Here is a 27,171-nt window from a genome sequence, read left to right on the forward strand (position 1 = left end):
AAAAAAAAAAAAAAAAGAAATGACTATGTGCAAGCAATCATTCATGGATAAGGAAAAAAGAGAGAAAGGAAAAAATATCTATCAAAATTCGGGCCTCTACCATAATTGTAATCATGTGGCCTCTTTTAATTTTATGAAGGCAGTTTCAAAGCAAGCACCAAGATTTAAGATAGGAAAGAGTAGGCCAACTCCACTGCTTTTTGCAAGTGTAGACCGGCCTATGATCAAGACTACTCTCATTTTTAAGCCTTAAAGGGAATAAATAAAGCACAAGCTGCCAGTCTTGATTGTACAACAAAAAGGCCTGGACAATGAGACCCTTTTATCTGTATTGCTTCCATCCATGCTTTGTCTCTGAAGTCAGGAAATCTCTTGTCAGAAAGGACTGTCTTTTAAAGTTGTTTTTTTTTTTTTTTTTTTTTTTAATATTAAACAATGCCCTTTGGCTATATGGAATCTATAAGTTCAACAAAAAAATATCAAAGTGATTTACATGCCACCAAACACAACATCTCTAATTTAGCCTATAGATCAGAAGATCATAAGGACATTTATGGCTCACTACTCACAAAATTGTATGGAAAGGGTTGTCAATGCTCTGGAAGAGAGCCCCAGTAGAGAGAACATCATGAAAGTCTGGAAGGATTACAACATTGAAAATGCCATGATTGTTATATAAAAGTCTCTGAAAGCCATCAAGCCAGAAATGAAAACTTTCTACTGGAGAAAACTGTGTCCATATGTTGTGAAGAACTTCACAGGATTTCCAACACAGCCAATGAAGGAATTCATCGAAGAGATTGTGGACATGGCAAAAAAGGTGAGGGCTGAAAGGTTGGAGATACGCATCTTGGAAAAATTCCAGAGTAAAAGACACCACACCATGGTGATTAATGGAAGATGACTTGATGAAGGTAAGTGCTTCTGCACCAGTGTAAGACAGGTGAAGAAGACATAGAAGCAGTGCCAGAAAACAATTGACATTACACAATCTGGATTGTGTCAGATTGATTCTGTCACAGTCACACGGATTGATTCTGTCTTGCATGATGCGGGCACTAAAACTAAAGCAAATGGGGAAGAAGGATTGTTACCATACAGAAACATTTTTAGAGAAAATTTAAAGAGCAAAAAGTCATTCAGAAATCATGATGTATTTCCATAGAGTTACACCAAGTGTTCCTGCTTCTCTTGCCTCTTCTCCCACCTTTTCTACTTCTTCCCCTCTGCCCACCCTGAGATGGCAAGAACAACCCCTCCTATTTCTCCTCCTACTCAGCCTACTCAATGTAAAAATGACAAGAATGAGGACCTTTGTGATGATCCCCTTTCATTTAGTGAATAGTAAATATGTATTCTCTTCCTTATGATTTTCTTAATAACACTTTCTTTTGTATAGCTTACTGTGTTGTAAAAATGTAGTATATAATACATATACAAAATATGTATCAATTGGCTGTTTATCTCAGTAAGATTTCCAGTCAACGGTTTGCTATTAGTGGTTATGTTTTTGTGAAGTCAAAATTTATTCATGGATTTTCAACTGCATTGGAGTTAGCACTGCTAAATCATCTGTTGGTCAAGTGTCAACTGTTCTTCCAAATAAGAGACTTTATCCCACAAGAAAATATCTGCAAAGATGAACGGTTCATGTAGAAAAATAATAAAATGTCATCAAATTTAGCAACTGTTAAAATCAAAACAATGATATAAGTCTGGTTTAGTGGTTAAAATATAAAGCTATATTATGGGGAAATACAACAAGCATATGAATCAAGAATATTCACAGAGTGAAAGCATTCTGAGATATCTATATTTTGCAGAAGACAGGTGATAATTATTATATCATATGTAATTAATTATAAAGTTAAATACGTGTGTTAATTTTTATTATTGGACCTATTATAAAATAGAAATATAATGTATAATTCTGCACTTAATAGAAATAGAAAAAAATAAATACAAAAACAGAACTTAGTTTCTACTTTTGTACTTTCTAGTACAAAATAAGATAGAAAATAATATAAATATATGTAAAATAACAAAATATAAATAAACTGCTTGTCTTAATAGCAAAATTTATCAGACTATCTGAAAAATATAGTCCAGCTACATTTGATTTGTAACATAAAAGTAAAACATAAGAAAACAGAACACTGTAAAAAAATAGGTTAAAAAATAAGCAATGCCCATGAAATATATAACAAAACACAAGTGCCGTCACTGTTTGACACAAAACAGGATTTGAAATGTAACTGGCAACTTTCCAAATATATTGATAAAGTGTTTATTTCACCAAAAAGATAAAATAGTTTCAAACAAATATGCATCTAACAACATAGTTTTTAACCACATACGTAAAATTTGATACATCTGTGATGAGAAGTTGAAAGATCCACACTCCTAGTGGGAAATATAAAGTTAAATCTCTATATTTTTTGACATTTTTATTGCAAAATAAGACAAAAGGAAAGCACACAGAACAAACATACAATTTACTGAATTATTATAAAGCAAACGCCCTTGCAACCACCACACAGTTCTAGATGGAAGTTTGTCAGAAGCCTCCCTATATACCTCCTCCCTCCCTCTCCATAAGTAACCACTATTCTGACATCTCCAATAATATTTCCCCTGTGTTTCTTTATTGCTTTTTCACCAAGAATACATTCCTAGACACAATCATTTAGTCAGACCCATTTTTGTTCACTTGATGACTTTTGAATCTCTTTTAATTCACAAGTTCTCTCCCACCCATCCCTTTCCTTCTGTTGTAATTATTTATTTGTTGAAGAACTCACTCGAGCTGTTTGACCTGTAGTTTTGCAGTCTGGAGTCTGCTGATGACACGCTCATAGTATAGCTCATGTTCCTCTGTCCCTGAGTTTCCTGCAAATAGCCTATTGCATCTAGAGTCCTGATCACACTCAGGTTCAATCCTTCCAGCAAGACCTCAAGTGGTGGGGTTTTCTTCCATTAGGATCACAAACACAAATATCTTAATAATGGAAATAAGATGTAGATAAAAAGTCCATAGCAAGATAGGAATTTTGCATTATAGATTTTTTCCTAGTCAAATGCAGAATGTTACTCCATTCTCTGACCACAAGTGTATCAATATAAATATCAGTATCAAAAAGAAACTATACTCATTCATTTAGGAAAAGGTGTTCTTTTCTAAAAGTATCAAATATAAGCAATAATGAAATAGAAATATTAATTTTAAAATCAGAAACAAGAAAAACAAGCCCATTATCAAGATTTCTATACAACATCAAATTTATGTGTATTTATATTTTTAGTTTTAAAACGTTATCTTCTTGGACTTTAATGTCCATATTCTACTGAGTTTATTCTAACTAATACAATTCTTTGCCCAGGTTTTGATATCTTACTGATACGATGATTCCCCTGCTCTTAATTACCTTCCTTCTTCACTTTCTCCCTTACACATTTATAAAACCTGTACTATAGTTTGCATCTTGTTATGCAGCAGGGAACAAAGTAAAACCTTTGCTTTTAGCCAACATCTGATCATTTCTCTTTTAATGCATTAATATAACTTTGTGTTACTCGAAATTCTAATGTTAAATAATGCCTCCTTGGATATATCTTTTAGTTTATGAATTAAACTAAATCAAAATGTTAAGTGTTTTTTAAATAAGTTTTATATTTAATAACAATTGTTATTACTGTTTAATAACAAATATTAAAGGTTAGTTTGATAATAAAGGTTATTGTGAAATATTTCAAAAATGAAAAATGTTACAAAGGAAAAGGCCCACTAACCCCCTCGAGAAAAAATATAAAAAAACTTTAGTAAGAAGTTGAGCCAGGCATTGTAGCTCACATCTATATTCCCAGTACTTTGGGAGGTGAAGGTGGCAGAATTGCTTGGGCTAGGGAGACCAACTTGCAGTGAGTCATCATTATGCCACTGCACTCTAGACTGGGTGACAGGGTAAGACCGTGTCTCAAAAAAAAAAAAGGTAAAACAAAGTTGAAGGTTCATTGTATCTTTCTTTAAATCCAATTTTTCTACCTCACCCTGAATTTCATGTTTAAATGCATTTGTTGGCACTGATACTACACATGTATTTCTAAATTATATATGGTGTTGTTTTGGATGTTTTTAATCTTATGTTATTGGCGTCATTCTGAATATATCATTCTTTATTATTTTTTTTAAACTTAATATCCCTTTTACTACATAAAGCTCTGATTGATTCATTTTTCATTTTCATCCAAATTCCCATGCTTGCATATACTATAATTTATTGAATCATTTTCCTGTGGGTGAATCTTAACTTCAAATACTTCATATTTCATTTTATTTCTAGAAATTCTCTTTTTCAAATATGACTATTTTCTCGTTTTTGTATTGTGTCTTTTCCTTATGTTTGTTGTTTTTACATATATTTAATTATTTTAAATTCTTATATCTTTTATTCTGTTATTTCATCATTGCGCTTCTATTTGCTAAATATAGTAAATATACTCTCTCAGAGTTTTCATGATGTTTATGAATTATAATTCTTTTTAACTGAGCGCTCCTGTTTAATGCAGCCTTCCCTGTTTCACATAAATGCACCTTTCAGAGTACTTTATGTACTAGTGAGGGAGTCTGGGGTTCTATTTCTTGCTCTTAAAAATTTTTTTAATAAATTAGATTGATGCATTTACATTGTACATATTTATGGGGTACAATCTGATGTTTCAGCACACATCTATGTTGAAAATTGATTCAGTCCGGTTAGTTAACATATCTATTACCTCAGGCATTTATCATTTATTCGTGATGAGAAACTTAAAAGGCTCTCTGTTAGCTGTTATGCGACAGATATTTTTTACTGTTAACCATAGTCACTCTAGTCTGCAATACAATAGAACAACAAAATGTATTCTGTTATCAAGCTGTAACTTTGTACCATTTAACCAACCTCTTCCCATCTTCCCTGTCCCATAACCTTCCAGAGTCACTGGTAACCACTGTTCTCTGCTTGGTTTAAGGTCCCACTTGGGTGTTCTCTTTGATATCTTTCTTCATTCCTGGCAGCTAGGAAGGTCTTTCTCCCCCACACCCTGCTCCCAATTAGTTATGCATTATGAGTTATGTATTAAAACAGATATATACACACAGACACACACACACACACATCATATTGTTCAAAGTTTCTATGTGTTTACAACAGAATTTGCAATCTTGATTTATCTCAACTTTTGTATTTTCTGAAAATGCTTAAAATATTTTATCATTTGTTTGATTCTATCTCTGGCGATATGTTATATGATATAAATGCAGACCAGACTGGATTAGGAAATATATGCTTTACATTTCAATCATTTCAATGTAATTAGGTATAGTTAAAAATTCTATTTTTCTTTATAATCCAGTGACTTTCAGTATTTTACTTTACCTTTGGCTTACATATAATTTAGTAAAGAAAAAATCGTTTATTTTTATAAAAATTTTTCAATTATCTGTGAATATCATATAAAATCTGGAAAATAAAAATTAAATAATTTATATGCAGGCTTTTTATTCTCTTTCACTGTATTTAAAATCAAAATATACTTTGCATATTACTTTGCTGCCATGCAGCTGTTTATTTTTTTAAACTTAGAGAGTAGTTAAGAATTACCTCTGATGTGAGTTGACATAGCATTGCATGATCACTATAAATAGATTCCTAGGAGTGCCTATTATGTGGATTTATACTAAAATTGACAGTTAATAGTGCAAGGGTCAGTACAAATCATATCTTCTTTAATTCCAGTGACAACCTTCCGATAAAGATACCGTTGTTAATTCCACTTTAAAGGGTCAGAGACAGAGTGCTTAAGCAATTGATACAAGAAAATACTACTAGAAAGTTTCAGAGTCATGAAATGAATCAGGCTTTTTGAGTCGTAAAGCCCATGCATGCCGTAACTGTGCAGAGACCCATCAACTTTCATGGAACTAATCTCCTATGCTTTATTCATGTTCTCCAGTATAAATGTAAATTACTTGGTAAATATACCTATCATCTCAGCATACATTCTGAGAAGCTATATTATTAGATTAAATGGCATTTTTATTGCTTTTTATTCATTTTGGAAAATTACTATCCGTAAATACTAATATGTATACTTGCTTCAGCAGTTTTAGAAAGTGCCCATTTCCCTATGTCCATGCCAATACTAGTTATAATGAGTCTTTTTCTTCTTTGCCAATTGTCAGTATAAATGCTAAAGTCTATAAATCATTAAACACATAGTGATTTGCACTATTTGATTCTTTGTGAGGTGGATCACGTCTTCTGTTATTCAGCTGCATTTTATAAAATTCTTCTCTTTATTGAGGAATCAAATGCCCAGAAAGTTAGCAGGGAAAGAAAAAAACTCTGAATAGTTTGCCTCTAAGATGGACTACAGAGCATATTTAGCTGGAGTCTATAATTGTTAGACATGGAAACTAGAAAGAGAAGAAGCTAAATGGATTCACCAATGTCACAATTTCTTGGAGTGCCAGGAAAGAAATTCGAGAATCCTCAAAGCCAATTCAGAACACTTTGCACTGTCCCACAACTTCTCTTCATTTGATATTGATTGACATAGATCAGACTTTTAGTAACTGAAATTTGTGTAATTGAAAAATACTAAGAGCAGTACTCAGTTATCCTAAACACTAGTGAAATAATTCTGAAACTTCTAAAATATGTCTTATATATAATATCTTACAAGATATTTGATGTGATAAAATAAATTAGATGTCAACTGTGGACCAGTATAAGCTTTTAATAATTAAAAGCTTCTTTTTCACTAGGGACAAAAATTACACTCTTTAAATCAAGAGGATAATTATTTTTCCTGACAAGGCTTCACAGTGCTTGATTGAGATTTTCAGAGGTACATATGTGAGTTGACAGTTTGCATTTGCTATGTTTTCCCCTAGGTAAAAATCTATAAGCATTCATAACTTTTAGTGTTAATGAGAGCAGAACCTATTAGCCCTAAAAATGCCCTTTTTGCTCTAAGGAATATTTTACCTGAAAAGTGATACAAAAACATATCTCATCATGAAATAAAAACTCAGCTTTTCAAATAAGGCATGTGGCCCTTTAAGCTGAGGCATAATAAAAGAAAGCAATTCTGCATTTCTTTTCATGGCAATAACCGTATTTATCTTGGTTTTTAAAGAGGGAGAAAATGACTCACTTTATTTCTTGCATTAAATTTACATGTGTTAGTATTTCTTAGATTTTTAAACTTGGGAGCTTTGCAAAATACTCAGAGAGCTAACTTCACTGAAGACTGTGTGTCTAGGAAGAAAGGCAGCTTTGCCTTTGAGTATGTGACAAAGTATTACAGAAAACGTGGGCAGGAAAGCATTCTCCTCACATCTACAGACAACATGGTTGCAGCACACAGATGACTGTTAAGTTCACAGCACTAATCTGACACACCTCAGCATCTCTTTAGAAGGCTCAGTATAGGTTTTAATAGGGAAGAGGTCCTATGTGGGCATTAAAGGTACTAATTAGTCACCTTGGTGCAGGCTGGAAAGCAGAGGAAATCTTACAATAAATATCTGTAAAGTAGGGTGGAGATGAAGGATATGAGATCTCAGAAGGAACATGCTTTTTTTTTTCTTTTTAGAGTTCTATTGCACAGCATGGTGAATATAGTTAATTATAGAATATTACATTTCAAAATTAGTAAGAGAGTTGATTTCAAATGTTCTCATGCAAAAATTCTTAAGTATTTGAAATGATGGATATGTTAACTAGCTTGATTTAAATATTCCACATTGTACTTAAAATTATAACATCTCTTTATACCTCACACGTTTATATAACTGTAAATTGTCAATTTACAATAAAAAGGGTGGGATTTAAATAGAAGAAAAATGATGAATAGTTAGCAGCTATTGTGTTGTTAATTATTATTATACATGCTTCTCATGTATTCGCTCATTTTGTTCACACAGAAAACCCTTGAAGTATAATTACTATCTCTATTTAGTGAATGAATAAACTAAGATACAAAAAAGTGGCCGGGCGTGGTGGCTCACGCCTGAAATCCCAGCACTTTGGGAGGCTGAGGAGGGTGGATCATGAGATCAGGAGATCGAGACCATCCTGGCTAACACGGTGAAATCCCGTCTCTACTAAAAACACAAAACATTAACCCGGCATGGTGGTGGGCACCTGTCATCCCACTTACTTGGGAGGCTGAGGCAGGAGAATCGCTTGAACTCAGGAGGCAGAGGTTGCAGTGAGCTGAGATCATGCCACAGCACTCCAACCTGGGCAACACAATAAGACTCCATCTTGAAAAAAAAAAAAAGATACAAAAAAATGAAGATATATGTTCAAACTCCGAAAATTCCCAAATCAAGTGTGTATCTCTGCCCTCTCTTGAGGTCAAATGGCAGGCCCCACACAATGTCCATGAGACAATGTTCACATCCTTTACAGGCCCTAATCACACAACTTTTGTGAATTCCTCTTACAATTACCAGAAGGCGTTAGGTGGTGAAGGTGGCATAAAGCCAGATCATTAATTTAAAAAGTTAAGCAGAGAAACCTGAGCTACATCTAATTTTTAATAATCTTCTTTGCATTTTTTTGTGTTGGTTAAATTTTTCATCTTCTTGCCTACATGTGTATTTCCTTGAGATACTCAATTTGGTAAAATTTATTTAAGAGCAAGGACATTATGCTGTGCATTTCTTCATGTTTAGAAACATAAGATGGATATGTATTAATGGATACGAAAATAAGAAAGTATGAAAAATATCTTTTTAAAAAATGTTCGATCTGCATTATAGTCAATGACAACAACAAAAAAACAAGATCTTTCTGTTCCCTAAATTTACACACAATGCCTATGTCTATTCCAATCTACTTTTCTCTGAAGGATGGTTTAAAAAGTACATGAAAATGCAATCTTTGCTTTTCTGTGACTGACTTACTTGATTTAGTTTAATGTTCTCTGCATTCATGCATGCTGTCACAAACAGCAGGATTTTCCTTTATAAGGCTGAATAATATTCCACTGTATGTTTATGCCACATTTGCTTTATCCATTCAACTGTTTGTGAACACTTGGGTTGTTTCACATCTTGGCTATTCTGAACAATGCTACAATGAACAAGAGAGTGTAGATATCTCTTTGAGAACCTGATTCCAGTATTTTTGGAAATATAATCCAAAGTGGAATCTTTAGAAAATATTGTGTTATTCCAATTATATGAGGCATCTATCACAGTCAAACTTATAGAATTAGTGAATACAACAGGGGTTGCCAGGCGATTGAGGTTATGGGGGAATGAGGAGTTGTTTTTCAATGAGTATAAAGTTTCAACAATGCTAGATGAATAAATTTGAGGAGTCTACTGTACAACATTGTACTTATTGTTAACAATATGGTATTGTGTACTCCACAATTTAATAAGGTAGATCTCATGTTAAATATTCTTACTACACATACACACATACACACACACACACACATACACACAGACGTAGTCTAGTCTGTTACCTTGATTGTGGTGATGATTTCACAGGTATTTGCGCATGTCCAAACTTATCAAATCATACACAGTAAATATGCAGTTTTTCATATACCAATCATATCTCAATAAAAGTTAAAAAACAGTGCATGAATGTGTTTAACCTGTCGAATAAATGAAAGGTGAGAAGAGAAGAAAACAAATTTTAAATTAATGATGGAGAAATACACCAACAAATAAAGACTATGGCAAGGGAAGAAAGTATAGCAGTTGAGAAGTGGTAACAGTAGGGATAGTATGACAGTAGTTGGGCATTAAAATGTTATTTTATTTTTAATAATATAAACAATGGTACACAATGTGCAAAGTGAAAATAATATCCAACCACCTCTGCTCCTGAGCCATCCAGGCTGTTCTTTTAGCAGACAATCACTGTGCTTAGTTTCTTGCATAGTCTCCCTCAATTATTTACGGAGAATATTATATATGTGTGAATATATATTATATCTGTCTTATATATTGGTCATGTAAATGCAAAATGTATTACCAATTGATAAGAGGCATAGTTCACTAAAAATTAGATCTTAAAATGAATGAGGACTTCTGGACCATTCTCATAAATGTCGTCAGTCAATCTGTGTCTCTCTTCCTAGTTTAGCTCTCAATCTGAAATAGGCTAACAGGATAGCAGATAGAGTATTTCATTCACAGGATTATGGAATCTTCATTTTCTTTGCAAATAATTCTCCTTGTTAGAAAGAAAGAAAAAAGAGAAAAAGAGAGAAAGGATAAAACAGTATAGAGTTTGCTTGGTGACACTGTAGTCTGGTATTTTTTGTATTCTAATTTAAGAACAGAAAAATGCAAAGTGAAAAGCAAATTATATTTATTTAATAGTCCTTTAATTATAATCTTAGTATCCTATTTTTAGCCTAATAAACTGCTATCATGACTTTTTTTTTTTCAGTTTTGCACAGCCTAACCTAACAACCAACCTCTGCTTCTTTATTTAAGGTTCAAATTCTGTATCAAAGTATTTGCTCTTTTATTCTTTACTAAATAGATAACTTCCAAGAGGCAGCTAGAAACAGTATTCATGTACAAATTAATGAGGAATAAATACACATTTTCAGCCTTGCCTAGAGAAAAAAACATCCCAAGAGGACCACACTGATTGTCTTTATTAAGTCAGTAATGTATGTAAGTGAGCTACGTGGGCTCCTGGGCAAAACCAAGGAGAAAGATCTATCAGAGCAGAAGGGAGAGTGAGGCAGAGAATGACTGGAGTGGCCACCTGGGAGTCTGAGTTCAGTGAGGTGTGAGATGCTGACAGGTAGACACTCAGTGCTCACCAGTGAGGCACGCAGCCCCTAATGAATGTGTGTCTCCACCAAGGCACATTCAGAACTTCTCACATGCATCTTCCTTCACACCGATAATTTTCCCTGAGGAGTATAAATCTCAGAAAACCTGATATGTCAGAAACCACTCTCCTTAATAAAAACTCAAACAGCTTTTTTAATGCCCCTTGACAAAGTGGTTTCCACATTTTTCACAGATCAGATACATTAGCAAGTATTGTTTTAACATCTACAATAGGACACACTTCTTGAATAAAGAAGTTCTTAACATAAAGAGACCTTGGGAGCCTCTGCTTCTTCTTTAATAGACCAAGGAATCTGTGAAATTAATGAAGCTCTAGATGAATGCTGTCCAATAGAAGTATAATGGGAGACCTAAATATGAGCCACATGTGGAATTTTATGTTTGTAGTAGCAATGACACACAAATTAAAAAAAAATCTGATATAATAAAATGTAATATTTTATTTAGTTCAATATATCTAAAATATTGTATTTTAGTATGAAATTAATTAAAAAGGTCCTTGAGATATTTTATTTTTTTATATTAAATTTTAAAATCCAGTGGTGTTGTTTTGTTTTGTTTTTTTAACTCGTAGGACATCTCAATTCAGCCACAGATCAAATGCGCAACAGCCATGTGCATCTAGTGGTCACGGTATTCCCTAATACAGGCCTTGATTCTTGGCATATAAAATCATGGTGTGAATATAGGCAAAGATAATTTCACATAAAATTCTAGGGAGATTTTTGACCCTAGATTAAGATTATTAATTATTTACATAATTAAGGGTTATTTTTGTAGGATTTTATGTGAGGAAACGAAATAGCTTTAAAGGGGCATAGGGTAAAAATTTTGCCACATTTAGGCAGCCATATGAGAACTAAAGGCAGAGAGTTTTAAGAATTTCTGCTGTGAGACTCTTATTCTTTACTTCCTAACTTTTGTTTCCTCATTGAATTATAAATATAGACAATCCTTGATAGGAGTTCATCAACGGCTTTTGAACTGCTGTAAGTACCCAAATAAAACTGCTTCCTGAGCCATCTGAAAACTGCTTTCTACAATCAATTGTAAGGGTTTTGATTCCCTTTTTTTAAAATTATTTCCATTTTCAAATTTACCTTCCCCTCCTGTTCTCTGGCATAATTTTTCATTCTTTGTCTGTCTAACTCCTATGTTACAGAAGATGCAACAAGTTAAGGTTTAGCTTCAATTATAATGTTCAAATGCAACGAATTACCATACATAAAAGTAAATCGGCTAATGTAGGGTTTGTGTTTGGAGCATTGCCAACTAGTTGTGTATCTAGTTATTGGGACACACACAAAAAAAGAATGATGAAATTTGGAGAGTTTAAAATCTCCACATTCTTAGTATAGCAGTTAAACAAAAGTCCCCAACTCAAATGAATTCTCATACCAGTTCTCATTTTATCTCTCTATTCATTTCCCTTAAGCATTTTAAGATATGCCAAATCATTTCCCTTTTGCAAGACACCCAAGGCATTCTCAAAGTGCATTTGCCAAGCTGAAGTCAACAGCAATCCAAGGAAAAGCTAATTACCTATATTCATGAAGTAAAAGTTAGAAAGGAAGGTGGATACCATAAAGTAAGTGGCTGCAGGCCAAGAGATGAGGGTATGAGTTGGGTGCCAAAACATGTTAGCATGTAGTAAAAATGCCCAATAAACATCACTGTTATTGAGTGCTTGCTTTGATTATATAAATTAGGGGAAAATATTCCATAGTAATAAGTTTTGCAAATTTTTTTCCATTATTAATAATAAATTGAATAATTTTTACATCTCCATTGCTGCATGAAATAAGCTTCATTTCAGTAAACATCCACAAACCCTCAATGCTTAAAAAATAAGACACAAAAAGGTCAAAAACATATTGTATCCATAAGGTTGATTAGTCCTTTTCATGTTATTTACATATTTGGCACAATCTCTAGTAAATGCCTCCTTAAAAATTAGGCCAATTCATATCAATGATCTTTTGATTTATATTTTTGAATTTCTCAGTTTACATTTTTGAATGTTGTCAATTACATCCAAGAGAGAGTTTTAACTGAAGCCGTGAGTGCTTGCAAATAACTTTTCTTTTAATAATGTTTGCAGCAGTGTGAAAGAGTCACTGGACAGAATTTGGAAAAAAAATAACAAAGAGCTTCAGTGGTATTTGGGGCAGTATAGAAGAGAAAAACTTGTGTGGATTAGAATGCAAACCTAGGTTAAGGGTGTCTTGGTAATAGGACTGAAATGTGATGGCATAATGTACATGACAGATCTTTTATAATCACATGAAAATCAACCCCTTGGAGTCCACAGAGAAACACTGTGCCATTAATTCTGCTCTGCTCTCTTGCACACTAACAGTTCCTGTCCTAATTAAATGTGCTCCTGGAACATATGTTTTATTGTCTGAGCTGAGTCATTACACTTGATACACTCATGAGTCCTGTCACCTAGGGATGGGAAATCCCTCTTGGAGGTTTATATCTGCATCAATGTCTTCTTTAAGCAAAGAGTACTTGAGTGTTGTACTGTATTAGCAATGAACTGCAGGTGTAAATATAAGAACTAGCAACATTGAAACCATTCTTTTAAGCTTTGTATGCTTAGAGATTTAGTAGAAAATAAATATACATATAGAAAAAAATTAGCTTAAGTCTACCTACCCTGATTTTGTGCAGCATTCCTAATTGTCTCTGGGAAAGATGTATAATTTAAAATGAAAAATTTTATTATTTTTATAAAATCAGATATTACTAGTTAATGATGACTACATTCATTATTAAATTAATTTGAATTGCTTTGTCAGCTAAACTAGCTCCCTCTACATTATTTTTCTGTTTCAAATAAGGCATAACTCAAGTAATTTTTTATAAGAAAGAAGAATGAGGGGAAGAGAAGAGATCCTTAATTCTTCCCTCTGTCTGCATAAGTTGCTTGACTGTGTAAATGAAATTATTGAAGATTAATTTAACTGTTTGGAGATTTGAATTTTTTACCATCACCCTAAAATAGAATATGTCCATTAGAGTGAAATAGCAAAATATTAGTGAAACATATGTTTTATTTTCTGGAATATCTGCATTTCACCTCATATAAATCTCTGACTTTTAATAGAAATAAAAGAGAATTTGGCAACAATGAAAAAAGAAAATTTTAATTCTAGTTATCCCTGGCTTAAAATTTCAGAGCTTTTTATTGTTTGATAATTTTCAAAGAATCAGTTGAAACAAGACCTTTAATTTCTTAGATTTCTTTATAGTGCAATGTTTCAACTTGGTTTAACTTTTTAGCTGTAAAAGGTAAAACAGAATGAACCTAGTATCATATTTCTAGTGTCTCTGTTCTCCACAGAACTAAAGATAAGCAAAGTAATGAATCTTGAAAAAATTTGAGAACAGGAGTTGAAATTAAGATTGTTGGAAATACAGTGTTAGAAAAGAATTTTTGTAAATAGCCTTGTTAAAATGAGACATGAAACCTGTCATGACTATAATTCTGTTCCTGGTCTTTACACACTCGATTGTTACAGAATAATATGGAGAAGAGGACCTTATATCCCTAGGAACAAAACTGTTCAATGTTACAGTGCTTAAACATTAATTCTAGAAGGTGGGTTTAAGAGAAACAAAAGAATGAATATACACTGAAAGAAGAGGTAAAATATATATCAACAGAGAGGTTCTGAATATGGATTTTAAGAGGCCAAATTTTTAACATTGTTTACCCAACCTGAAGCAGATGGAGATCTATGGATGAAAGGTGGCATATTGAATGAGCTGTTACAGTGATGGAATTTGAAAATTTTTGATCTTAAATTTTTCTGAAAAAATAATAATCTTTGAAACACACGCTCAGAATGTATTTTTAAAAAGCTCTCTAGCTATTATTGCCTTCTCTCACTTAAGCACACATACAACTTTTAAGAGAAAAACTCCAATGACTAGAAGATTTTAATTCATTCAAATATTGTTTCTGTATTTCATTCACTGCTTTTGTTATAAAATAATCATATATATGTAGTCAAAATTATAAAGATGATGAAAAAGTAAAAGGGCTTTCCTGTGTTTAATTTTTTCAATTTTTCAATTTCTTTTATGTATTTTATATACTTTTACTATTTCTATAGTACTATATAGTACTATATATACTATATACACATATAAATATATATATATATCTCTCTACTATGTCTGTTATCTACTATGCTACTCTATGTCTGTTATCTACATATCTTCCTGTTCATGTTGTCATTCTTTTATACTGAATTTAATACATTTGAACTTGCCTTTCAATTCCATAAATTGGTTTCTTATGTTTAGTGTGTTGCCCATGACTTGCATTATTTCATTTTTAAATTTCTCCAACTACGCTTTTATCCAAGCATACATTTCTAATTTCACCCTTTCCCCAGTTCATAAATCCAGTGTCCTCTCAAATCTTTAGAGTAATAATTTGCTAGTGGTCCTTACAACAGTTCTGTTGCATTGCAATATATTTTCTCTTTTTGTTCAGAGATGTCCTGTTTTAAAAAATTGCTGAATCTCTTTATTTGGCTAGTGTGTGTGTGTGTGTGGTTTTTTTTTTTTTTTTATCTTTGATCATCCTTACATATGACAGTCTATAGGCTATCATACAGCTCAGGAGCTAGAAGGAATTCTATCACATTTATGACTCCCTCTTCTAATATTTTATATTGGCATAAATAGGGAAGAGAAAAGGTTAGACCTTCTGAAGTTTTATTTTTCTAGTGCTGAAGTCCTGTAGCCTCCATTTGCAGAATCGAGTTGAGCTACAAATGAAGGCAGCTGTGGCAGATAGCTTCATCTGTGGGCCAGTGTGTTTTTCTTCCATGTAATTCATAGCTGGTTATGTTTCCTTCTCTCATGAATGTCTATTCTCAGCAGAAAATGTTTTTATTTTTGATCCCACTTTTTTTTTTTTTAAATTTTTGACCCCATACAGTAACCTTGTTATGCCCTGAGTCAGTGTGTTAAGCACTGTGATGTGCTTCCCAGGTTTCCATTTAAGGAAAGGTCTGTATCCTTGGTCATGAAGAATGTGGTTAGCAAGCAGTGTTCAGGTATTAGTTACTCCAGGAGTTGCCTTAATTAAACAGAGTGACTGTTCTCAAGGCCACAGCACTTCCCAAGAAGATCTGTATTCAATGTCTGACTGGTGTGAGATCATAAAGGCCTGACCATCTTGACTCCCTTTAGGACAACTCAGAAACAGCATTCTAGCTCCAGAGCTTCCCACTGGGTTGACTGAAATTATAATTGGGCCTTCATCACAGCTCAGCGTCTCCTGCATAATTTGCTGTCCTTCTCATAGCCTCCACAGATAATGTCCTCAAGAGATATTTCCTAATAAATATTCTAAATATTAATCTCTGTCTCTCAATCTGCTTCCAGGGAAAACCCGTCCCCCCAAAATAAGTTACATGTGGTGATCACAGTGTATTTTGTCTGTGTGGAAACTCATTAACTTTGTGAATTACAGAAGACACATGCAGTATCAGGATTTGGCCCCAAATGATTGTCCAAAGTCTACCTGCAACTGCTAGATATAATCACAGTTGGCAGCACAAATCCTCTAGTGATTGTGCCCGTTTATTTTACTACTGGGCTCTTACTTTGCATGTTATGAATAATGAGTTGATTGGTGCTTCTCTCAATCTAGGCTCTTCATATGCATATCTTGCAGAAATTCTGAAATGCTTTTGGCTTGCAGATGATACAGTTTTCCTAGTATTTCACACTTTTATTGTTTGTCTCTCTCTTTTTGTTTACCATTGATTATTTTCTCTGAAATTTTGTAGAGACAAAGTAATTTATTAGCATAGGCACAGATCACAATATTGAAGCAAATTCCCTAACATATTCTTGATATCATCTTTTACCACTACCAAGAAAGAAAGTAAAATGGAGCACTGAAATTTATTAAAACAAAAATGAGCAACTATTGCAGTATTTTTTCTATATGTACTAATGATATTTGAATGTCAAATTAACATAAAATTATCTTAAAATCACCTTGATTATAAAGATCTACTACTTCAAATAAGAGAATAACTGCCCCAAATTTTCTAATTGTGTTTGCTTTACTCAAAATAATTACAATCAAAATTAAGAGCTTAGATTTAAAAGTTATCCAATCTGGATTTGAATTCTGGATCTTTTGCATACTAACTTCAAGATGTCCAACTGTAAAATGGGGATATGAATAGCCTTATATGATAATGGTAATAATTATGAGAAATAATGTATATAAGACTTTTAATCCAGTCCATAATACAGATAAGCATTTGATAAATGGCTTGTGTTGCCATTTTGTGATTATTGGGGGTGTTCTTCTTGGTGTTTCATTTTGTTTTAGTGTAAGGACAGATAATTCAAATATAGGAAGAATGCAATCCTTTGATGAAGCACAACTCCCTGAACTAAAAACTTAGATTCATACATGGCTTTGTCACAAGAGGAGTAACCTTGGGAAATTTTTTTAACATCACTGTTACTCGGGTTTCTTATCTATAAGTGCAAAGTACAAAAAAGCAAACCTGTGCACTACAATCTTTAGAGATTATGTGTTATGAGAATCAGATTGGAGGATATATTTGACACTGTCTTGAAAACATGTTAGTATTGTAAACATATAGAGTATCATCTTTAGCATTCTAATGTGTTTTCCTGATTTTTGTAAAAGTTCTCATCATATGATTCTGAGGTCAATCATGGTCTTGTTATTACATTAATACTTATTTGTCATAAATATTTATGGGGGATAAGCATATAGAATGTGATAGTTACTAATATTTGAATTCAATAATTATTAATATACTTGGGATGTTACATTTAAGAATCATCTTATATATATCCAATCAATAGAACTATCAAGTTTTTCTTTAGTAAAGCTTTGAGATAAGAGTGTGTGTGTGTGTGTGTGTGTGTGTGTGTGTGTGTGTTAACAAGCAGCAACAAAAAGGCAAATGGCTCATTAGGTTTTCGATCTAGTCTAGTCTTTGGACTAAGCACCCCAGGAAACCATGGAAACAAGAACAAGAACTCAGTCACATGCTACAACAACATAGGAGATTTTCAGCCTTCTAAAAAATCTTCTGAAATATTTGTGGTGAACAAGGTGAAAAACAATTTGATGTTGCAAATGTTCTAGTACATTTAAGGGAGTTAATTTCAAAAGTTCTTCTGATCACTGAGAAAGACTTTTAGAAACCATTTTCCAGAATGTCAAGCTTGTGGCTAAACTATAAAACCTACAGCCTTTAGTGAAGAGAACACTTTTTTTGTGCTCTATCTATACTGACAAGCAATCTGTTGGTAACTAAAGATTTTTCAGTCTATTTCAGCACTGACTCTAGTGCTGCTCATAAACATGAATTCTAGTCATGAATGCAACAGGCCAGAAAGAACAGAATTAGGATGAAGACTGGGGGTTGAAGCCCTGGGCTCATATTGTCTCTCTGTTATCTACTTGTGATGTAATTTCTGTGTCTGTTTTCTTAACTGTTGATTCGTGATACTTATATCCTTAGAGCTGTCATGCCATAATATAAACCATTGGGTGATATATATAGTGGTCAAAAAATAAAAGTTTATGATGACAAAATTGGGAGCCAGTAGCAAATGTCGTGGTTTTAGCAACTCATTTCAGAAAATAAAAACTTTAGAGTCCTCTACGTACATCGAATATCTAGTTCATAGTTTGGAATGATAGAGTTAAACTTTTTAATACACTTTTTTTTCTAAATTCTGTATTTAGGTATTAGTGTTTAATAGTAATTTGAAAACAATTTATAAAGTAATGTTTTGAATGCTGTTAATTATATTGGAGACTGTAAAAAAGAAAGTAAAAATTTATTTATTCATTTAACTTATTACATTCTTCTTACATCAGATTGCTATACATTGCCTTGTTGTTTTCACATTTGTCGTAGTTAGTTTCAGGGGTCTAGCTTTCAAATTATTTTTAAGCCTTCAAAATCAATGTTTCAAAATAAATTCAAGAACATTCCCAACATTAGACTTCCTCATAGTCAATTTGTCATTGAGAACTTTCAGAAGTTCTCCATAGCTTTCTGGTTCATGGCAGATTCATGAGAAGTTTGTAAAATGAAATGAATTAAAGAAACTAGAATGGGTCATTGTAATAAATAAATATTGCATTTACTTCCTAGATCAACGTCTATATTTTATTGTATACATAGCACTGTCACTGATAACATTGATATTTAATCCAAACATTGCTGGGAAGTTTAGGATCCAAGATGACCTTAAGTAACTCTGTAAAGAGTTTGTTCTCATTAGGGTGGAGAACTCCTCACTGATAACTCTGTACCTGTACCCTGGTGATGATGAAGACAGAAGGGGGCGTGGGCATGGGCCAATGTGCCATTTAACAGAATGAATGTCCCTCAATGGAGGAGCTCCTCAGCTCTCTGAGAAAGGACACATGAGCCTGGCTCATGCAGAGAACCCTCTGGAGTCATGTAATGCTATTCAACCTATGAGTAGTGATGTAAGCCTCACACCTTGGTCAGTTCCTGCGAAGGAACTGCTTCTGTGGAGTTGGAAAGAAGCTGATATGATCCTAGGTTTTCAGAATTCAGGACTGAATGTTTTCACCCATCCCTATGTAGTTGTTGCTGTTGTCGTTTTTCCTATAATTTTATTCAGAGCCAATTCATGATTTCTATTTGTAGTTCCTTTCTGATACATTTTACTGATGCCTCAGAAGGTTTTGGGTGTTCTTGAGGATTTTATCCTTTTTCTAAATAACTAAAATTACCATTTGCTATTAGCTGATTTAGTCTGCAAATGAGCACATTCCACCTTTTCATTGGAACCTGAGCATACATGTGGCAAATAAAAGATTTATTTATGTCTTTTTAATTTACTTTGTGATTGGCTACTTAAATGATGAAAAAAGATAGCCCCCTTTTTGTTTGCACATGAAAGACCTATAGCATTTGGCATATTATCAGGGTTCTGTTCCAGTAAGATTTCAGAATATGGTATTTTTAGTCATGATGTTTTCAAGTTTACAGAAACAATAGACAGGAATGTAAGAACTAAAATAGTAAAAAAAAAAAAAAAAAAAAAAGAAGTTTGAAAATAAAAAGAAAACTCAGTATACTTGTTAGTTATAAGAAATTAGATATAGTTAGTCATGTGAAAACTGAAGCATGAAGTCCAGTTCTTTGGTGTTCCCTAATAGAAAAACTAAATCAATAAATAGAGAAAAAGCATTTAACATATTTTTAAAATAATTTTCTCCAGAATCCTGAACTTCTTGTGGCTAATATAAAGTTAATAAAGATAATTTTCATAATGGGAAAAATGCATAAAATTGTTGGACAGTCATCAACCTCAAAACAATCACCCCAGGCTGGGCAATGTGTCTTAGTCCAAAAGCAACCTTCTAGACTACTTATGGAATATCCTTGTCATTAATAAGTCACGGCACTGGAAGACCTATGTTTTATGTAAATTTAATCCGGCCGATTTCAAAGACCTAGCACCTTTCTTTAGAACAAAAATGTGTTAGTTTCCATCTTTATTAAAGCCAGTTCTTGATTATAGAAATTTTTGGATTTGCACTAAGAAATATATACATGTATGTCATATATGTATTGATAAAATACAGATAAATAGATATGGATATATTTTGTTATTTATATGTAATAGAATCTTTTCAAGTGCTTTTTAATCCTTGCTAGTTTTCAATGTTAGTTACTGAGGAAGATTGTACCTACATTAATTTTTGGATTTGACAGAACTAACTTTTAAAATTTCTTATTATTTTTTCAAATAATGAGTGGCTTATAATTTCTCCAGTATGCATATGGAAAACCCAGTAGAACAAATTTTTGTTCAATCACAAATTTCATTTAGTCACATACATTTATTCGAACTGATCGTGGAAACTTATGCGATTGAAGAGTCAAGGTGACATTCAATGGCATCATAGCAATACATATAGTGAGGAGGCAGCTATTTTTGTACTTTTTTTTTCATGAAACTCTCAGAACCAGGCTGTATGTACATCCATGCAGAGAAGTTATTTATTTCATCCAACATCTAAATATAATTTAGCATGCTACAACTACACAGCTGATTTTTTAAGCCTGTGATATTGAAAACAAGCAAAAACACCTTCAATCATTAACCTAGCAGTGGATGAAGCCCAAATGGGATCTTATTCAATTATCTCTTATTAAAAATTAACCCACCTTAACATGAAACTGACCCTTGAAGTAACTCATTCTTATTTTTTAAAAAAGTTAATTGGACAAATTTTTGTCTTATATTTCTTGGGCAAGTGTAATCCATGATCTGCAGATATGACTAGCAGATTTAGGCATAGACAGCAAAACTGAAATAATTTTCCAGGAAAAAAAAAGTGAATAAAAATATAATAAATTGAGAAAAATAATGAAGAGTTATATCAGTTGTGTCATGTCAGACTAAGGATTCTCAATATTTACCTCAGTTACTGCTGAGCTAGTGTGTCTCTGTTGTAGATAATTGAAAAGTTGACAACACTAGCATAGTTCCATTTCTAAACAAATAAAACTTGTCAAAGGCATAATTTAAACTCAAAATGCTTCTTATGATCATTGGCTATGCTCAATAACTTGAAGTAGATTTTCTGGGAAGCTGTCACATTCACTCCAGGACTGGTTCAGTTCTGATAGATGTTTACTGGGAAATAGATTTACTTGGGCAGATATTAATATCTTTAATATATATCTATAATATATATCTATCATAGAAATGTCAAGTAGTAGTGGTTTAATGTCTATACCAACCTGCATTTTATCTATCTTCTTCCTTCTTCACTTCCCTCTCAGTGTTCTACACCTACTCCTTCTTCTTCCCTTTTCCTTTCTGTCTCTTATTTTCCTTAAAACTATGCTTCTGAGCTTCTGAGTTTGTGTTGGTCTGAATGTCCCCCATAACTCATATGTTAAAAGTTAATAGCCAAATTACTAAGAGGAGGGGCCTTTAGGGCTGATTCATTGATGAAGGCTTTGCCCTTGTGAATAGGTTTCAAGCTCTTTGTAAAACACACTTCACATAGTGTTCTGCCCTTTTTGCTCCTCTGCTCTTTCACCATTTGAGGACACAACACGCGTCCTCTCTGGAGGATGTAGCATTCAAGGTACAGGACTTGAATTCCAGGAGCGGAGACTAGGTCCTCACCAAACACTGAACCTGCTAGCTTTTTGATCTTGGCTTTCCCAGCCTCCAGATCTCTGAGAAATAAAATTTTATTCTCTATAAATTACAAATTTTGATACCTGCACCACCATGCTAATTGCAGCATTTGACACAATGGCAAAAATATGGAATCAACCTAAGTGTCCATCAGTAGGTGAATGGATAAAAAAAATGTGGTATATATACACACAATGAAGTAGTATTTAATCATAAAAAAGAATAAAATTATGTCATTTGCAGCAACACAAATGGAAATGAAAGACAGTATACTGAGTGAAATAAGTCAGGCACAGAAAGACAGATATCCCATGTTCTAACTCATATGTGGGAGCTAAAAAAGTTGATTTTATGAAGGTACATAGTAGAATGATAGTTACCAGTGGCTGGAAAGAGTGTATGGGTTGAGGAAGGTATAAAGAGTTCATGGGTACAAATGTACAGTTAGATAGAATAAGTTCTAATTTTTGATAGCAGAGCAAGATGACTATAATTAACAATAATGTAACACATATTTAAAAGTAGCTGGAAGACTAAATATTCCCAACACACAGAAATGATAAATACTTGAGGTTATGGATACCCTAAATACTCTGACTTGATCATTATACATTCTAATCATATAACAAAATATCACATATACCCCATAAATATGTACAAGTATTATGCGTCATTAAAAATAAATTTTAAAAATTCCCAAGCTATGATATTTTGTTACAGCAGCTCAAACAGAATAAGACACAGTCCTTCAGAAATGATTTCTCCTAATTATTTACTAGTCGGATATATTCACAGGAAGTTTATTGAAAAGGGGAAGCTTTAGATCTTACCTTTAAAAACATCATTCTAACTTCTTCCCCATTGTCCTGGGCCATAATTTCCCCCATTGTGTAAAGCTCAAAGTAGCTTTATCTTTGATAAAATGAAATAATAGAGAAATTTGGGTTTGGCTTTTCCCACCTTCCTATGCAATATATTACTCTTGTAAAATAAATTGTGTTCTGATAACACACAACATGCGAACATTAGAACCACAATTTTGGTTCAGGTAAGATCCCAAACACATGTGTTTATATTACTGAGCAAAAGACAGGCTAACTCCATCAATTCTGTTTTATGAATTTAACACAACAGATTATGACAGCCAATTAGTCAGCGATGGAAACACTGGTGCTTAAAAGAGTTGGAATTTCAGGAGAGCTGATACTTCTTTCTAGCTTTCACATTTAGAAGGGAAGGGCCTTTGTTTGTTTAGTCTCTCTGAGTCTCAAATGGGAATAACACTAATATCTACCCCATAAGTATCTGTTATTATTAAATGCCTATAAATCATGTACTTGCAGCTTTGTTTAGCATACATTCAGATATCAGGCTTCCCCTATTGTGTTATACATATGAAAATAAAATAATTAAAATAAAACTAATAATTACATATTATAGTATATGTCTAACCAACAAAAATAATAACATTAGTATGGCTATGGAAATTTCTTCAAAAATATTCCATATTGTACAAATAATAACTAAGTAAAGAAAATAAAGCTGTCTGCCACACCCTTAAACAATCCAAATGATGACATGGAAAACTGATAGTATTCCACCATTCTGGAGGAAAGAATATTGACTTCTGGATAACCTGAACAATTGAATACTGCCTACTTGTTAATAAAGTTACGTTTTCATGGAGTGAATAATACATTCAATTATACTTATATTTTTGTGTGAAGTTCAATGTTTTTTCTCTAACTAACTTCCCTAGTAATAAATTTATTACGAAGCACTGGGATGCATTAAAAATGTTATGACAAATAACTCATATTCTTTGCCCTGAGCCACTTCAAACATCGTTGTTCTTTTCCTTAGTCTTTGGAAAATAAACATAGATTAAGCCTAGTATGTCACAAGACTAAAAACTGCATTAATAATTGTTTTCAGAAGCAGATGAAAAGTTACTCAAGAAAAAAAAAAAAAGCTTGAAAAAAAGATTAAAAAACGCTTGTTTTTGTTCGTATTTTTAGGCACATCACTCTCTCACACACACTCCTGAATATGAAGAACTAATGAGCCCTCTATTATGTTTTTCCTAACATCACAGTTATGTGCTATACTCCCAGAGTTACACCTTATATGATAGAGGGTCAGATTAAGTAATAACGAGGTAGACAAATTTGAGGAAACAGGTTGTCTTAAGGATATTTTAATAGTGAACACACCATCGGGATCTGAAACACTATGAATGAAAAGGCTTCTGAATGTTTAGTCTAGAACACTCATGATTGAAGACTTATAGATCAAAGCATCTGAGACCTGTTTCTCATTTACGTCATTCTCATTTGTAAAGTAGAGGCAAATATCTTAATGAAGCTAGAAAATGGGATGCATTTACTGATATAAAAAAAAACGTGATGCTTAAAGCCACTGATGAGGATGAAATGAAGCATATTTTTAAAGTTTCTCATAACTCCCTTTTCTGAAGACAAAGTGATTAGTAGATTCAAATAACTTGTGTAAAGATCATACAGCAAGACACACTCTAATGAATATGAACCTCCAAAGTGTAATATTAGTAGAACATTTTGGAGGAAGACTCTATGACACATGATATCATAACTGTAACTGCTTAGGCTGTGGTGGTTTGAATTCTAATCTTTAACATTTCAAGAAGTTTGAAATCATTGATTACCACTCTGGTTTGCTAATAGTCACTTTCATTAGGCAATGCCTTACACCAAGGAAAAAAGCTAATGGGCCTCACTTCATAGCAGACAGTAACAATACTGATGTAGTAAGTCACTTACTTGACATATACATAAGTTCATGGTGCTACCATGTTCATATAAAGATTTGCCTGGAAGCTTTGTGTGAGAGGCTCCCAAAAACAAAGGAGATTCAAAGAGAAAAATATGTATTCTTTGATTGGAAATACCTGTTTGCAAGGACATGGTGGAAAATATACCATGAATAAAAACATGAGAAACATAAATTTTAGTACAATTTTCAAGTATAAAATTGTCAGCATAGACGGGGTGCGGTAGCTCACACCTGTAATCCCAGCACTTTGGGAGGCCAAGGCAGGCGGATCACCTGAGGTCAAGAGTATGAGACCAGCCTGAGCAACATGGTGAAACCCCCACTAAAAATACAAAAATTAGCCAGGTGTGGTGGCAGGCGCCTTTTATCCCAGCTACTTGGGAGGCTGAGGCAGGAGAATCACTTGAACCCGGGAGGCAGAGGTTGCAGTGAGCTGAGATCACGCCGTTGCACTCCAGCCTCCAGCCTCCAGCCTGGGGGACAAGAGTGAGACTTCGTCTCAAAAAAAAAAAAAAAAAAAAAAAAAAAAAAGCAGCATGATTCTTCTTTCTTATTATAATGCCCAATGAAAACTTTATTTTGATGATAAGAGGAAAGATAGGGTTGGAAAGATTTTGTATAGTTTTACTAGATGGGACTTACTGTTGTGATTACTGAGGTAGCATTGCTTACTGTGTCAGAGTCTGACTGTCACAAATATATAAGCCCAGGTACATCAGTGGAAAAAGATTTAGTTTTAAATTTGATGGGACATTTCTCTATCAATCAATAATCAATCCTTTACAGAATTTCAAAATTTTGGCCCTATCATTGTTATCTTATGCTTCTAAATCCAGATATCAAACTGCAGGTAAAGAAAACAGCCAAACCATACCAACTGCTTTAAAATGACATTTATTTTACACATGAACTTTTTAATTTCCATTTTTTTCCCTTACGTCATCTGTATTATCCCAAAATTTAGAGCTTGAAACAGCAAACATTTATTTTATTTGTTTCTGAGGCTTAAGAACATTTGTTTTGTTTTATTTTTTTTTGGAGACGGAGTCTCGCTCTGTCACCCAGGCTGGAGTGCAGTGGCGCAATCTTGGCTCACTGCAACCTCCACCTCGTGGGTTCAAGCAATTCTCCTGCCTCAGCCTCCTAAGTAGCTGGGATTACAGGCGCACACCACCACACCCGGCTAATTTTTGTATTTTTAGTAGAGACAGGGTTTCACCATGTTGATCAGGCTGGTCTTGAACTCCTGACCTCGTGATCCGCTCGCCTTGGCCTCCCAAAGTGCTAGGATTACAGGCATGAGCCACCGTACCTGGCCGGCTTAAAAAACATTTGTTTCTGAGGCTTAAGAATCTAAGGTCTATTTAGCTACGTGATTTGAGCTGGCAAACTCTCCATCAGGGATACTACTGTCTTTGAGTACTTAACTGGGGTTGCGGAGTTGGCTCCAAGACCATGCATGTGTCTTTTGCAGGAGACTTGTTCTTGTCACACCCTGGGCCATTGATAAGATTGCTTATAATATTTGTTTCAAAACAGTAAGTAATGACAGAGAGTAGTGAGAGGGATGGAGGGAGAGAGAGAAAGAAGAGAGAGAGAGAATTACCAAGATGGAAGCTGCAGTCATTTCTAATCTCAAATGTGACATCATCATTTTTATAATATTCTATTGGTCATGCAGACCGATTTTGATACAGTGTGGAAGGGACCTACAGACAGTGTGAATATCAAAAGCCAAGGATCATTGAGGGCTATCTTGGAAATTAGCTATCAGATCATTTACTAGTTTATTGATTCATGTGATTTATACAATTATATTTCAATGAGTATTTTCAATTAATTTATTCACTGAATGTCTGTTAGGTGCATACCAGGAGCCATATGAAAATTACAAGACAGCTATGTAACAGAGTATTTAAAAGTATGTGAGAAAAGCTACGCTGGTTTGGGCTCAAAATCCCATCAAAGCACTAATGCCTGGGTGACCAGAAAAGACAAACATCTGAGAAAAACAAACATTTGAGTAAGTGACATCTAAACTGAGGAAGAATAAATAAAATAAAAATTTTAGAAATCAAAGCAAGAAACTATGACATATCACATAAGTGTTTTCAGTATATTTAGAGGATAAAAAATATTAAGCATGGGAATGGGAGGGAGAAGTATTTGTAGATAAAGGAAGCATAGAAACCTTCCCAAAGCCAGCAGAAGAATTAAAAATAAATTCCAGGACCTTTCACAAA

At 33.4% G+C, this 27,171-nt stretch overlaps 1 protein-coding gene across 2 annotated transcripts in view; it reads left to right on the forward strand.

Moving 5' to 3' along the window:
- The window catches only part of LRRTM4 (leucine rich repeat transmembrane neuronal 4), an 843,540-nt gene that overhangs the window by 417,128 nt on the left and 399,241 nt on the right, over positions 1-27,171 (forward strand). The gene's annotated exons all lie outside the window — the stretch shown is intronic.

The sequence above is a fragment of the Mandrillus leucophaeus genome, unplaced genomic scaffold, assembly GCF_000951045.1.
Source record: "Mandrillus leucophaeus isolate KB7577 unplaced genomic scaffold, Mleu.le_1.0 Scaffold84, whole genome shotgun sequence".
Classification (NCBI taxonomy): Eukaryota; Metazoa; Chordata; class Mammalia; order Primates; family Cercopithecidae; genus Mandrillus; species Mandrillus leucophaeus.